At 38.1% G+C, this 14,504-nt stretch overlaps 1 long non-coding RNA gene across 2 annotated transcripts; it reads left to right on the plus strand.

Annotated features, from left to right (window-relative positions):
• The first annotated feature begins 59 nt into the window (after nt 1–59).
• On the plus strand, nt 60–9,120 carry LOC135746968 (uncharacterized). Of its 2 annotated transcripts, XR_012335416.1 has the most exons (5): nt 93–171; nt 717–776; nt 5,680–7,115; nt 7,540–7,642; nt 8,771–9,120. It is a non-coding gene; the product is annotated as an uncharacterized lncRNA (long non-coding RNA). The 2 variants fall into 2 exon arrangements; XR_012335414.1 differs by lacking the exon at nt 717–776 and having other exon boundaries at nt 60–171.
• The last annotated feature ends 5,384 nt before the right edge of the window (nt 9,121–14,504 follow it).

Below are 14,504 nucleotides of genomic sequence, written 5' to 3' on the forward strand. Positions count from 1 at the left end.
CTCTCTCTCTCTCTCTCTCTCTCTCTCTCTCTCTCTCTCTCTCTCTCTCTCTCTCTCTCTCTCTCTCTCTCTCTCTCTCGTAATCTACTACTCTCCTGTACACATCGAGCATGGACAGATGGCTTTTGTGGGGTTGCTGTGCTTAGTCGATGCTGTTCTCTACAGCAACTGGTAATATTTTACTTTCATGAATAATATTGCCAACTTTATAAGTTTTTGTATTCTATATTGTATTCTATTGTATACTATTTGTGTGTGTATATATATATATATATATATATATATATACACACACTGTATACTTAAACTATTGAAATGTAATTGATTACATGTTCTTTATATAACATATATTTTGGGTCTTTTTTCTTACATTTGCTTAATAACAAAATAAACTTTAAAAATTACTAGAAAAGTATTTATATGTTTTTAATGGGGATAAAGTTATTCAAAAGAAAATAGGCTAATTACTAGGTATGCCAGCCAACTGAACGAAATGTTGAGAAATTAAAACACATTTTGGCTCTTAGGCATAACGTGACTCAAAGTGACTCAGACTAGAGCTCTGTAATCTTTATTTTAAAACTGATTGTTATAAAAGCATCATCATATTTATGCAAAGCGTAGAGAGAAAAAGTGATTTTCTAATGGGCAAGGTAGGTGTGACAGGAAACACTCATCACCTCCTCTAATCCTCTTTTTATTGTTTGTCACTGTAGATTTTTCTTACGTTGCTTGCAAACATATCAATCCTGACAAACATGGACCAAAACAATATGGTAACTGCTTTTTGCATGTTGCTTATCAGAAATGAGACATAATAGTCATATTGGTCCTCTTTCCATTCAGGCCACATATTTCTGTCAAAAGGGCTTCAATGGAAATATTTAAAGTTAGAGTTTAAAGGCTGCTTGTGCCCAATAATATTCTGTTTAAGCAATTGGCATGGCAGACTTATATCTCTGACAATAGTAAACTGTCACATGGTCCACATTCATATTTAACATACCTACAGTATTACACGGATGTAAAATTATCATAACTTAACTGTTACTGTTAAGTAAACCCAAATAACCCAAGGCACTAAAAGTACAGAAGGATATGTAAATAAATGGAAAAACTATGATGCTTTTTATTATAAACACTGAACGCTGATGACAAAAAAACATACACAAATAACAACACAGCAATGCTGTGCAATGCCAAAGTTATGGGTTCGATTCCCAGGCAGGGATGATGCAAATGAAAATGTGACTATTCGTATTCAAAAGTGCTGTTGACACCTAATCAATCTGCCAAATAAATACATGGAAATGTAATGTGTTGGATCAAATGACAAGATGTGGTCACAGTTTAGAGAAAGCTCTGTTCACTTATATTGATGCATGTGTGACAGAAGTACACCAAACCATTTCAGTTTCACAAGCATCCCATATTTTATCATCACATTTATAGTCGCTCAGCAATAAACCAGAAGAGGATGTTGATAATGATGATACATTTCCATTCTGTAATCACAAGCAGCGTGACCACAGCTGTGTTCAAACAGACACACTGCTATTGTTTAGCTGCACATCACAACCACTATTGCATTTTGCATAACCAGTCATGTGATAAACTGGTGAAATTTTTCTTGAATTAATATACCCTTAGTGATAACAACCCTCATGTGCTGACCATGAGATAGTCTGGAGGATGTGAGGGAATCCTCAGGTTGGGCCAGGTGTGCGTGTGTATGTATTGAATCCAGGGCACACCTTACCATCATGCATTTTGGGTTATGTTAACCTCTGCAGACAAAAAAAGTGTCACACAAAAAAAAAACACAATAAAACTGGAACAATACAGGCACCTGTGGTTGGTTCTAGGAGTTTCCAGTTTAAGTGTCTCCTTTATTATTTCTTTAAATGATGGAGAACCTTTGAATAGTCTATGCACTTAATCTGACTGCTGACAGCTCGGTAGCCAAGTGTATCAAAACAGACTAAGATTCTATATAAATGCTTTTAATTTGTCGTTGCCAAACTAAATATTTATATACTTTTATTTCAAAGTGTGATGGTGTATTTGTATTGTACTCCACGAGAGATTTTAGGTATTACCTGAATGAGTAATTCAGAAGCACGAAGTGATGTATGTGTTGGTTTTCATCGTGCAGGCTTTAACTTTGCTGAAAGATTCCTTTAAAGTCATTACATAACACGTCTTCACTCATACAAGGCACCGCTTAGGAATTCACGGCTTTGAATTCATCTGACATACGTGGTCTGGGGTTGAACAAATACAAGGTTTAGCTGCTAAGCTAACATTCAAGACCACAGGGGTTTCTCTGCCAGATCCACAGCATTGAATGATCTATTAGAGGTACAGACTGTTGGCCCAGACTGTCTTTGACTTCTTGTATGCATTCAATACTCTCACCTGTGCTTACAATGAGCGTGTTGTTTACTTGCGTGTCCTGTTCGGGCATCAATAAAGTCACCTGTGTCTTCCGAGGTGCTCTCAGACTTCCTCCTTTCTCTTGATAGATGTCTCCCACCTGGGCCTTCGAGCCCCGGGGCCATCAGGGCATTGATCTCTGGCCAGCGCCACAGTGAGACGTGGATAGAGAAGAAGGTGAGAAAGACGTATCGCAAAGAGGGAGTGAACTGTGTTAATGTCAGTTCAGCAGATCGAGTTTCGGGCCGTTTACAACCGATCACCCATATGCGTAACCAGCAGGGCCAAATACACACGTATCACGTTGCTGTTAAATGCAAGCTGTGAAAAAGGCAACTAAAAATGAATTTGAGTGAAAATGTGCTGAAACGTGTCACATTTATGTTTAAACAGTGTCCTCAAGCAGCCCGGTCGTGGAAATGTTCACGGTGGTGAACGGGGCCTCCCAGTTCCTGTCTTTCCTCATTTATTTACTTTGTTCTCACACTTAGGCGTTCACTGGTGGGCTTTCCTCCCCTCTCCCTGACTTGTATCCTGTGCGAGTGTTGAGTCTTGCTGCGTCTCTTCCCCTGGGTCTGGACCGGCTCACACACCCTCTCCTCCCTTTAACGCTCTCAAGCATCCGCGCTCTTTTCTTTGGAGTAGTGCTGCTTTGTCAACTCTCTTTGCAGCTCACTTTGTATTTTAAGTGTTTCTCTTTAGACAGACTTCACCGCGGCGCTCACGCGAACACCAGGGAGTTCTCGGAGTCCCGGCGCCGAGTCCGAACCGCCAGGGAGTTGGGACGTGCCCGTCGCTGCAGACAGGGCCTCTCTTGTGCTCTTTGTCAGCCGTAGGAATAGACGAATCACACGGTGCAGATCGTTGACCTGAAAAGCAAGCCAGTGAGTGCAGAGTAACTCAAGGCCTGGGTTCAGCTTACCTGCTGGGCCGCTGTGAGAGGAGAATGGAGTGCTCTCTCCACAGGGTTAGATTGCCCATTGAGATAAGGGCCAAATACCATACGAGAGTTGTTAAGCAATACTGCTACAACACAAGAGACAGATAACACACAGCGGCTAGAGCCCGGTGGGGAATGTCAGCTTACTGAGTTAAACGCTATTGAAAGTGGATCGAGTCTGCAAGAGGGTTTTTCCAGATTGGCTCTATCAAAGTAGTTTTATTGTTGCAAAGCTAAAGTGCCACACCTGTACCTCAATTCTAGCCAGCGCCTAGTTATGTATTGTTTCAAAGTCAGTGAGCAAAAAATTGCAGAGCAAATCATTTTGAAATAAAGATTTTTTTAGAATTTAAATGCACGGATAATGGTAAACAAAATTTAAATATGATATGTAAATCTTTTTAAGTAAGTTTTGACTGCACCTGGTCTAAAGGATTGGTGTGGCACTAGATGCCACAGTGCATCAAAACATCATGACATCCACTGATCACTGATAGAGCAAAACCCAAACAAAATCCTCTGCAAGATTTTGCTTCCTGTCCTCGAGCAATTTAATCAGTTTGCAAAAAATATTGCGGTGGTCACATTGGATGCGGATGTGTTGGCTTTCACTTATGCAACACTGATAATCTGACACGGGTGAACTGGAGGCCATCGGTTCAGGAGAGTTCATCTCGCTCACCAGTACATGCTAACAAACAGCAAGATTAGCAAATAGGTGGTTTGACTTGTGGTCACAGGCTCTTCAAGCTGCATTCAGACTAGCAGTGACTAGCAGTAGCAGATCTCATCGATTTCAATGAAAGCTTAGCGACTTCCAGGAACATGGGCGACAGTGACTGTTGGCGACTGGATGGGGCGTGTCCAGTCGTGCGTCAAAGTTGAGAAATGTTTAACTTTATGCAAATTATGAACGACTTTCGGGAGCGACCACCAATGAGAACGAAGCAGTTGAGTTCGCGTCATACGTCTCTTGTCATTTACTGGAGTGGACGGTACTCATTTGTTTATGGCAACGAGCGACACACATTAACAAGTCGCTTATAATGTGAATGTACCTTTAGTCAAACTTTCCACAAGATTTTCATTTGCAACCAATTTCTTAGTAAGTGAACACCGCTTGTCTCCAGCTTTGTGTTGGAGGAGTGTGTTGCAGAGTTACTCCACATGATGGGCAAGCAGGTCTTTACCTGGACCACTATAAGCATGAAATGTAAGCCCAGGATCAAAGCTCTGTTTTAGCTCACTCTGTGCTCAGAAAGACCCTGATGCTTTACAAACCGTCACTCTGGGACTTCTGCATAGCCTCAAGTTTCACTTCAGATCAAAGTTGACACTCTCTCTTCTAGCCACGTTTTTAACATGCATCAAGATTACGTTTCATGTCTTTTTGCCCTCTGGTGTTTGGATGGTTCACAACCTGCCCACATTTCCACTGGGAGTGACTGAAATACCGAGTGACTAATATGATTAACCTCATGATCAGAATGTGCCCAAGAATACTAACTATACAAAAAGAGCCTAGCACATGTATTCACAGGCTCGGTGACCTGCATACGTGACTGTTTCTCTGGACGTGAGTGGCCAACACTGTTGTGTTTGGCAAGAAAGTAGAGCATGGGTGCTTGAGAAGACACATACAGCAAGTATCGGATGTGACAAAGGCTGACTCCACATAACAGTTAGTCAGCTTTAACATATCATTTATTGGATTTTGTCAGGGCACAACCTAATGCTACTTCATATTTCTGAAATGCCATCCTGCAAAACTGACGAACTTGCAAAAAGCAACACAAAACTTTATAAGACAGAACAGCATAGATGGACTCAAACCTGCCTCCTCCCAGCAAGGCTCTCTCACATTACATGCACACGCACTAACTGCTTTACCATGTCTGCGAGAGACAAAACGAAACTTTTTTTCCGTGTTTCATCTTGTGCACTTGTGAACTTTATTTGGTTTTGCTCCACTGAAATGTAAACAAATGTGAAGAGGGAGGTTTGAGTGTTGTGGTTACACTTCACAAAGATAATCTTGCGTTTCATTCACAGACACCAAGCTTAAAGATAATTGTTTTCATAGATCTTCAACTGAAAGTTTATTTCAACACTTAAGTCTTGAGGAATGTCATCCAAAAGCAAGTAGAGTTTATTTAACCTACTGTACACAACATTACTACTAAAACATGTAGGCCTATAGTTTTTTAAATGCTGACTCTTCTCTTACATAAATGCTTAAGAGCATTGTGCAGATTCTGTCTAAGAAAACACTTTTATGTTCAAGGTGCCTTTTCTGTTCACAGATTGCTGATAGTCCAGCAGACAGAGATAAGAGGGCGTATTAAACTTTGAGTGACAACAATGACATCAAGATCGATGGGTTGACCCCTGACTTTGATATTCTCGGTATGTGATGCTGGTAAACTGCGTCATCTTCTTATTCTTTGTCCGTCCATTAAAGGTCAATGTTTTGATGTTCATTTTGGAGATACAAAAGAGACTTTTTGTAGATAAATACCTTTGTAGTTTAAATGATAAGATCATCTGTGATTGTTATGGGGAGCAGGGTAGGAAATTTCCCAACAAAATTATCAATAAGACCACATTTCCTATAGATGGCATTGAGCGTTAAGTAAGTGGGAGTGAAAGATAGCTGTGATATTACACAATATGAGCAGTTTTCCTTACACAGCTGGTTCTGTGGAGCTTGTTGCCACAGAAACAAAATCATTTAGTGTGGTCAAGTAAATAGCAAATATGTGAAGCAGATGGCATGTCTCCATTTAAAAGGACAGACTCCAGGAAGGCACAAAATGTAACATTTTACTAAGTAGCTGTTGTTTTTATCCAACCCATGCAGGGTAATGGACCTATGTCCCCAAACAAAAACCTATAGAATCATCTGCCAAGTGGACTGATTAACGAAAGATACCCAAAATGGTAGCCCATTTTTCCTTGTGCTTTATGTTCTTATACGGTCAAAGGCGATCCTGAGTGAAATGCCACTCTATGAATGAGGCAATTCTTTAGAAGTATGACCACATAAGCCCAATTTTGGCATCTTTACACTGGTTACCAGTCGCATACATTTTTAAATATTGATAACCACCTATAAAGCCTTAAATGGCCTAGCACCTTCGTATCTTAAAGAATTACTATCAGAATACAGTCCATCACATACACTATGGTCGCAAGATTCTGGTCACTTAATTATCCCTAAAAATATAAAAAATTGTCTAAAAGTGGTCACTCATTTTCCTACTTAGCCCCTAAGCTCTGGAATGATTTACCAAAAAAAACAACATTTGAGAATCTGACACAGTCGACCAATTTATGTCTAAACTAAAGACATTTCTCTTTAAAAAGCATTCACATAATTTGTCTAGTAAGCAGGCAATAGTTAGCTTATACGGAACAAAGCATTCACATAACTCGTCTGAGTTATATACTTATGCCGCAATAGTTAGTCTGAAACCGAGCGGATATTAAACCATATGCATCACATGCGAACGGCACCTACGCTAATAGGATTTCATTTCTGTCTCTCCCTGTCTCGTCCTCGATCCTGAGGACAAAAAGACAAACAGACCCAGTTCCTGCTGACGTGAAGATCATCACACTGATGATCTACTGGCCTTCCTTCAACGTGATGCCCAGCCAATGTCTGAGAATGACCATCAGCTGCCCCTGTTTAATCTACTTATCTGTGATATACAGTTGAATGCTGTATTCTGATTGGGTGAGAAATGTTTCTTGGGTATGCATTAATTTCTGATAACCGCACACCTAACCTATAAAATGTCTTAAAAATAGGCACCAGAGCAATGTTTGTGGTACCCGTGGTATTAGAGGAATTATATATATATATATATATATATATATATATATATATATATATATATATATATATATATATATATATATATATATATATATATATATATATATATATATATATATATATATATATATATATATGTATATGTATGTATGTATGTAAGGAATAATTGACGACGGGCCTTTGAATTATTTGAAAATAATGCACACCCGCGGTGTAACGGCACTCCGCTTCGCGTCGTGCCACATTGCACCTTGGGTGTGCATTATTTTCTTATAATTCAATGGCCCGTCGTCAATTATTCCTTATATATTTCTGTTCACAGATTGCTGATAGTCCAGCAGACAGAGATAAGAGGGCGTATTAAACTTTGAGTGACAACAATGACATCAAGATCGATGGGTTGACCCCTGACTTTGATATTCTCGGTATGTGATGCTGGTAAACTGCGTCATCTTCTTATTCTTTGTCCGTCCATTAAAGGTCAATGTTTTGATGTTCATTTTGGAGATACAAAAGAGACTTTTTGTAGATAAATACCTTTGTAGCTGATGATCTACTGGCCTTCCTTCAACGTGATGCCCAGCCAATGTCTGAGAATGACCATCAGCTGCCCCTGTTTAATCTACTTATCTGTGATATACAGTTGAATGCTGTATTCTGATTGGCTGAGAAATGTTTCGTGGGTATGCATTAATTTCTGATAACCGCACACCTAACCTATAAAATGTCTTAAAAATAGGCACCAGAGCAATGTTTGTGGTACCCGTGGTATTAGAGGAATAATATATATATACATTTTAAATGTTTACTTCCCATTAAATTTTATAAAATAGTATCTAATATATGATATATCCTCTATAGCATCAGCTATATATGGCTTTCTCTCAAGGGTTTTTTTCCAACCAGGAGGGTTTTTCTCCTAGTACGTAGGTTCATCCCCTGGAGAATCATCTGACATTGGCTTAATTTAGGACCCTCTTCTACTCTTGCCGCTGTATTCTGCTGCTTATGTTGTCCAACAATGTTTCTGTGTTTTCTCCTGCATCTATTAATGTCAAGCTGCTTTAAAACAATTAACAATTGTTTCATCTAAATCAAATTTAATTCCATTGAATTGATTTCTTTAGCGTACTCTAGGTCACTCCCTTCCAAAAAGACAGGGATTAAAGCCCATTACTTTTATATTTGTATGGCAGTATAGGTGCACGGTCATTCAATCAGGGTGAGTTATGGTAGTTATGGAATTGCTTTCGTTAACTTGTTTAATTGACCAGTTTTTTGGCACTAAAATGAGTGATATAAATTTGTACCGAATGCAAAATGTACTGTGACAGCCATTGTATCTGCCAAAATACCATGATTTAAGCAATAATTGTTCCTACGGTAAAGCCACAATAAAGGGTGTCTTTTAATCCCTTAAGAAAACCTTTGGATTGTGTGTTTTATTTTTTTTTTTTTGTCAAAGACTGCTAATTTCATATACAATATCTTATTTTACAGGAAATACAATTGCAAATGTCATTTTAAAGTAAGTGTTTTTTTTTTTTTTGCAGAGAGTTCTTCTTCTAATAAACTACAGTAAAGCACAGGACTACCATGTCCATTTAAAAAATGTAATGCAGTGCACGGTCCCACTGAATGAAACTTTAGCAGTGTGAGACTTTATATCTTTTCGCCAAATGTTTATAGTTTAAACACCTCTACAGAAGGTGAGTGTTGATGTATCGGTTACAGTAGGGCACTTGAGGCCTGACATGATTAAATCCACTGTGATTTCAGTACTAAATTTCACCAGCTCCTGTTGTGGTCCCAGTGCTGTCATGATTGTGTGAATGCTTATTTTGGAACTTGGCTAAGGAACATTGTACAGGCTTGTCTTATCAATAAAGAAAACCCATTTACAGGTTTGAATTCTGATGTGATGTTTTTGGAATGTGCACAATCTCCCTGCCAAAGTTTACATACTGTAGGCCATATAATTAATACTGTAGGGCCAATATAAAAAATGCAATGCACAAATGTGTATATATTCAACATCATATGGGGTGGTGTGTGTATACTTTTAATTGATGCCCCCTAGAAGTGGGTATACCCCATGCCAACTAATAAAGAAGTGGGTATAGTCGGTATACCTGTGTATACTACACAACTGATCATATGCAATACCTTTTTTGTAAAAATCCATTCTGATGGAGAATTTATAAGGGTTCATAAGATGTTCCATGTTAGACACTGTTTTGGCTGTGTACAAGATTTAAAGCGTTTTAAAAATGCATGTGTGTGCATGTGCGAATGTGTGTGCATATTTGTGCTTCAGCGGTATGCCCGCTACCCTCTTCCAGCTGTCAAACTTTAAAGTGTAATGGAGAGTAATTCAGCCCTGAGGAGCACAGTATAACTTCTCAGAAACCTGGAAACGGGCAGGACATGCCAGAAGTGTTTTAACACATGCAAATCTGAACGAGAACGATTGTGATTGTACACATCAAATGTCAGTTTATAAAAAGCTTGAACAAACATTATTGAGATGTACATGATTAAACTACAATCACACTTTGCTTTATAGATTATAACGTCCATTAGATATAATTGTAAAATGTCTGTCTTTTCTTCCATTATGCACACAATTCCCTGCACATATTTGTATTCAGGTATGTCTTGCTTTCAATTTCCCTTCATTTAATCTCCATTAAAGGCACCGCCGAGAATTATCCACCTCAACATCCGAAAGTCTGAAAAAGGGCATTGAAAACCCACTCCACCGTATTACTTACATTATTTGCATTTGATTATGGAAGATTCTCACAGCAGTTCAATGAGTGACCACTGATGTGTACCTGAGCAACCAAAGAGCAGGAACCCAAAGAACAGGCATCATTGTTCGCTTCCACAGCCAGGAGTGCCTCTTCTGTCTCTGTGTATGTGTGTTTATCAGAGGAGACGCGGTTACCTCGTGTCTGTTTCCTCTGAGGATATCCAAAGGTAAAAGCTGGGAGCTACAAAGATAAATTAGAATGTTAGGTTGTGGTGTCTAAGCAACATGAAAGTGTGACTTGCTCTGGGTCATAATAGGGTACATTACAGTTGCAGTTTGAAACATGCACACATTGCATGTAAACCTGACAGTAAGCATACGGTAACTGGTGATTTTTACAGAAGTGACTGATGCATTGCTGATTCCCCAGCCTAGACTTGTTGGGAAACTCCACTGTGGTCTACAGAAAGTAGAAATGACTGAGATGTCCTTAAGAAAGACAAATTTGCCAATTGTAAGGTATAATTAACAGTCAGGTCAAAATCAACTCCCAGAACCAGGACCCTAATGCAAAACTGTATGGACATAATTCTGCTTTAAAAATTGTTCTATTATAAAAAATCCTGCACTTAATTATTAATATATTTATAATAATAGATGGACTTTTTAGTGATTAAATATATATGGTAGAGTTTTCGCTTGCCTGTCAGGTGTAATATGATTGACAGTATTTCATTTGTAAAGTCTTTAAGTGATGCCACAGTGTTCATGCGTTTGCTTTGGCATTTTACTTTAAGGTACAGAACATATTAAAACATGTTGACATTCTATGCCTGGAGAATTGACTGATTTTATGCATTTAAACAGTAATTAAAGTGTAGATTTCTATTGAAAGTAAACCAAAATCCTCCCAGTAGTCTTTAATGACAATGTGAACACTTCTATAAACATGTATATGTGTGTGTGCCTTTTTTGTGCCAGTGTATGCTAACCTGGCACAATATGAGAGCATATTCCAAATGTTCACTTAACAGGTAGGACGTGTGACTGCCTGATTATTGCCTGCATTCTGTCGTTTTCTTTCTGTCTGGCGACACATAAACATTTTATTCAGCTTTGTGCAGCGTTGCACCCATTTTAAGAGCAGGGCATTGTTTTCCAAAAGAAGGCTGGAACCTCCCTCAGTTTTCGATTTTACGTGCTTTGTGTCGTTAAGCACACGGGACAAAATTCACAATGAAACCATTAATCAAACACAAAGTTTGCATTCGTTCCCATGCTGTTTATTAAACCCGTGGGGACAAACAGGTATTTGTAATAACTATTTTAGCTTCGGATAATCCATTTATCAGGGCACTAATCAGCTGACCTTTTAATGGCTGGGTTTATTAAATTTCCATTTGCTGAATGGATGGTTAACGCTTTTAATGTTTATTTGACCTTTTCTGCAGATGATGATTCATTGAGTGAACACGTCCTCTTGATTATAGTTATTACCTCAGAGAACAACCTTGTCTGCACTTGTCCGCTCTTTAAATTGACATGCTTTGATTATGTTTGTGTTGTTGAGTGACATGTAACCTCTTGTGTATATACAGAGAAATTAAATGAATGAATGTCAGAGAAAGTACCTTTAACTTTTGCAAATGCAATGGGAAACTTTCACACACAAACACGCACCCAAGCCTCCACTTCCTCAGAGAGTAATTCAGACGGAAATGCATGGGAAGTCTGATTATGGCCAGTCGTGCATGCATGGATTAAAGCGTGTAGATTATGCCGAGGTCACGTAGGAACGGGCCGAGGGGACATTGTGCATGTAGTCCCAATCTTGTATGACCGAGAGGGAATAAATCATCCGTGACTGAATCAACAGAAACCGGATTGAGGGATTACAGTGGCCATCACTCGCCTGGTTAATTAGAGAGAAACGGAAGCTCGTCTCTGAATAAAGGCATTACATGGTCACTGGGTGGGACGGGAAGGCGAGGTTACACAGGAACTTTACATAGATGGGAATAAATGAGTTGTACTGCATTCTGGCACATTTATGTAATGCAGATCTTTTCAAAGACACGCACACTAATGGCGCTTTTCCATTGCATAGTACCAAACCGTGGGGTACTATGCAATGGAAAAGCGCCCCAAAGTAACATGTTTTTTGTTATTCTCTTATTGTATTTGTAGAATATATTTAGCTATATTGCATTCAGCAAGTGGATACATCACAAACGTATACATTTATATGAGCATCAATAGCGTCCAAAGGTCTGAAACCACAATAACAATCTGGGAATCTAATTTTTAATTTGTAAATAAACAGATCCTGGAAACATTGACAGCATTAAGAAATCTTTAAGATCCCCACTATTTCTAGGTCACTAATCAAATAAAAGCTATGACATTGACCATGTTGACAAGGCCACATTAACTTAACAGGTCAGATTTTAACTAAGTACACAACATGAATATCAAATTTTGCACAACATTTTAGCATTAATGCCAGATTGAGTGCATACTTTCATTAAGCTTAAGGGGGAGTAGCCAAATACTTAAAAATACCAAATGTTAATTCTTATAAACTCTTGAAATCAGATCAAATTTTGTCCCCTGTCAGTTTTACAGCAGGACCTAGACGAAAAGATAAAACAAGCTCTTTTAACCTTGTCATTTGTAGGTAAATTTCCGGTTTGTCGTATGTTGTCTTTGCAATATGAGAGAAATTGGTCGCTGGGGAAATCAGACATTGACCAGAACTCGGCCCCTTGCCAGTCCCAAAAGAAACGTCTGCCTGCTCGATCACTACACTAAATTCAGACCATGCAGAATCCCTTGAGAAATCTGCATCCAACGTTTTCTCACAAGAGCACAGTTAAACATAAATCCTGCACAAATGACACTTGGTGATTTGTTTGGGTATATTTAAAAATATCTTTTTATTTATGGCCAGTAGCCTAATATTTTATAGATTCATCAGAAGGAATTAAGGAGGTCCTTGTTAAATGCTATAAGAATAAAATGTCACTCAATAAAATGTCAACACTGTGCCGCTGACATACCTCCATTATAATTAAATGGCTACAATTATTTTATCAGCTCAGAATCTCTTCCAGTTCATACTTACAAAGAAAAACAACGAAGTCTTTGATCTTATGACGGCATGATAAATGTGAGTCACTTATGATATTTGACACATAGTGTAGCTAGGTAACTGCATATTATCAAGTGTCTATGTAAGGGCAAATGACATGTTAAACAAGGACAACAGCGACACCCGGTGGAGGGCTGTACAGTTCTTGTTGTTTAGATGTATAATCCAACCCCCTGTTTCACAAACAAGGCTTATGGCTAGTCCTACACTGTAAAAAAAAATCTGTAGAAATAACAGTATTACTGGGTATTGCTGGCAACTAGCTGCCAGTAACTTTCTGTAGATTTTACATTTATTTTATTTATTGGCAAGAGTTTGTTCAAAGTTAAATGAACACGAAACATTTTAAGTCTTTATCTTCTACAGTAAGTTACTGGCAACCAGCTGCATAATTACAGCATTTTTTTACAGTGTAAAACAACTGTAAACAACTGCCTAGTCATGGCTTTAGCTAAACCTTGTCTGTGAAACGAGGCCCAATTAACTGTTATAAACCCTAACACCTACACATGACCATGTCATACAATTAATCTAAAGTTTAGGAAAATAAACATAAACAATTCCATCCTAATACGTTTGCTCTGTTTCACAAATATATTTATTCACAAATGCCACCCATGTCTCCCATACACACCTATATGATTTATAATGAACCTCATTAGCTGGTAATTGCAAACATGTGTTGATAATATGCAAAAACTATTAAAAGCATGTGTTGGATCACCTCACATACTTTCCATGTGTGTGAGAATGCTGCTGGTTTTAAAATGTGGGTGCGTGTTTCTGTAACTGATATGGATAGGTTTGCTGCTGCTCTTTAAAGTACTTTAGGCCCATGAAAGATGAAATAAAGAGAAATGGGACATTTTAAATGATTTTAAAGTACACATTTCAAGCTAAATCTTTTAATTTATGGAACATCAAAGAAGATACATATACATACTGTATAAACATAAAGTCGAAGTATTTAGACAAGTTTTTTATAATAATAATAATATAATATTTAAAAAAAAATTTTACTACTAATAATAATAGCAATAAATAATATTAATAGCAATAAATAAAATGAATAGCAAAAAGTCCCCGAAAAGCTTTTCTTAAAGGGGTCATAGCGTGAAAATCTGATTTTTTCCATGTTTAATTGCTATAATTGGGTCCCCAGAGCTTCTATCAACCTAGAAAATTTGAAAAAGATCAACCCAGTAACTTTGTTTGGGTAAGCCATTTTCTGCAAGCATGTGAAAAATTAGGTCGTTCAGATTTCGCCTGTTTTGTGAGTAGCAAGGCGAATTACAATCATACCGCCCCCTTTATCTGTACTATCCAACCACAGCACTGCCATTGAGTGCAGAGAGAAAGAGAGAGAGAAAAAATAATTGAC

This window comes from Paramisgurnus dabryanus, chromosome 1 (assembly GCF_030506205.2).
Source record: "Paramisgurnus dabryanus chromosome 1, PD_genome_1.1, whole genome shotgun sequence".
Classification (NCBI taxonomy): domain Eukaryota; kingdom Metazoa; phylum Chordata; class Actinopteri; order Cypriniformes; family Cobitidae; genus Paramisgurnus; species Paramisgurnus dabryanus.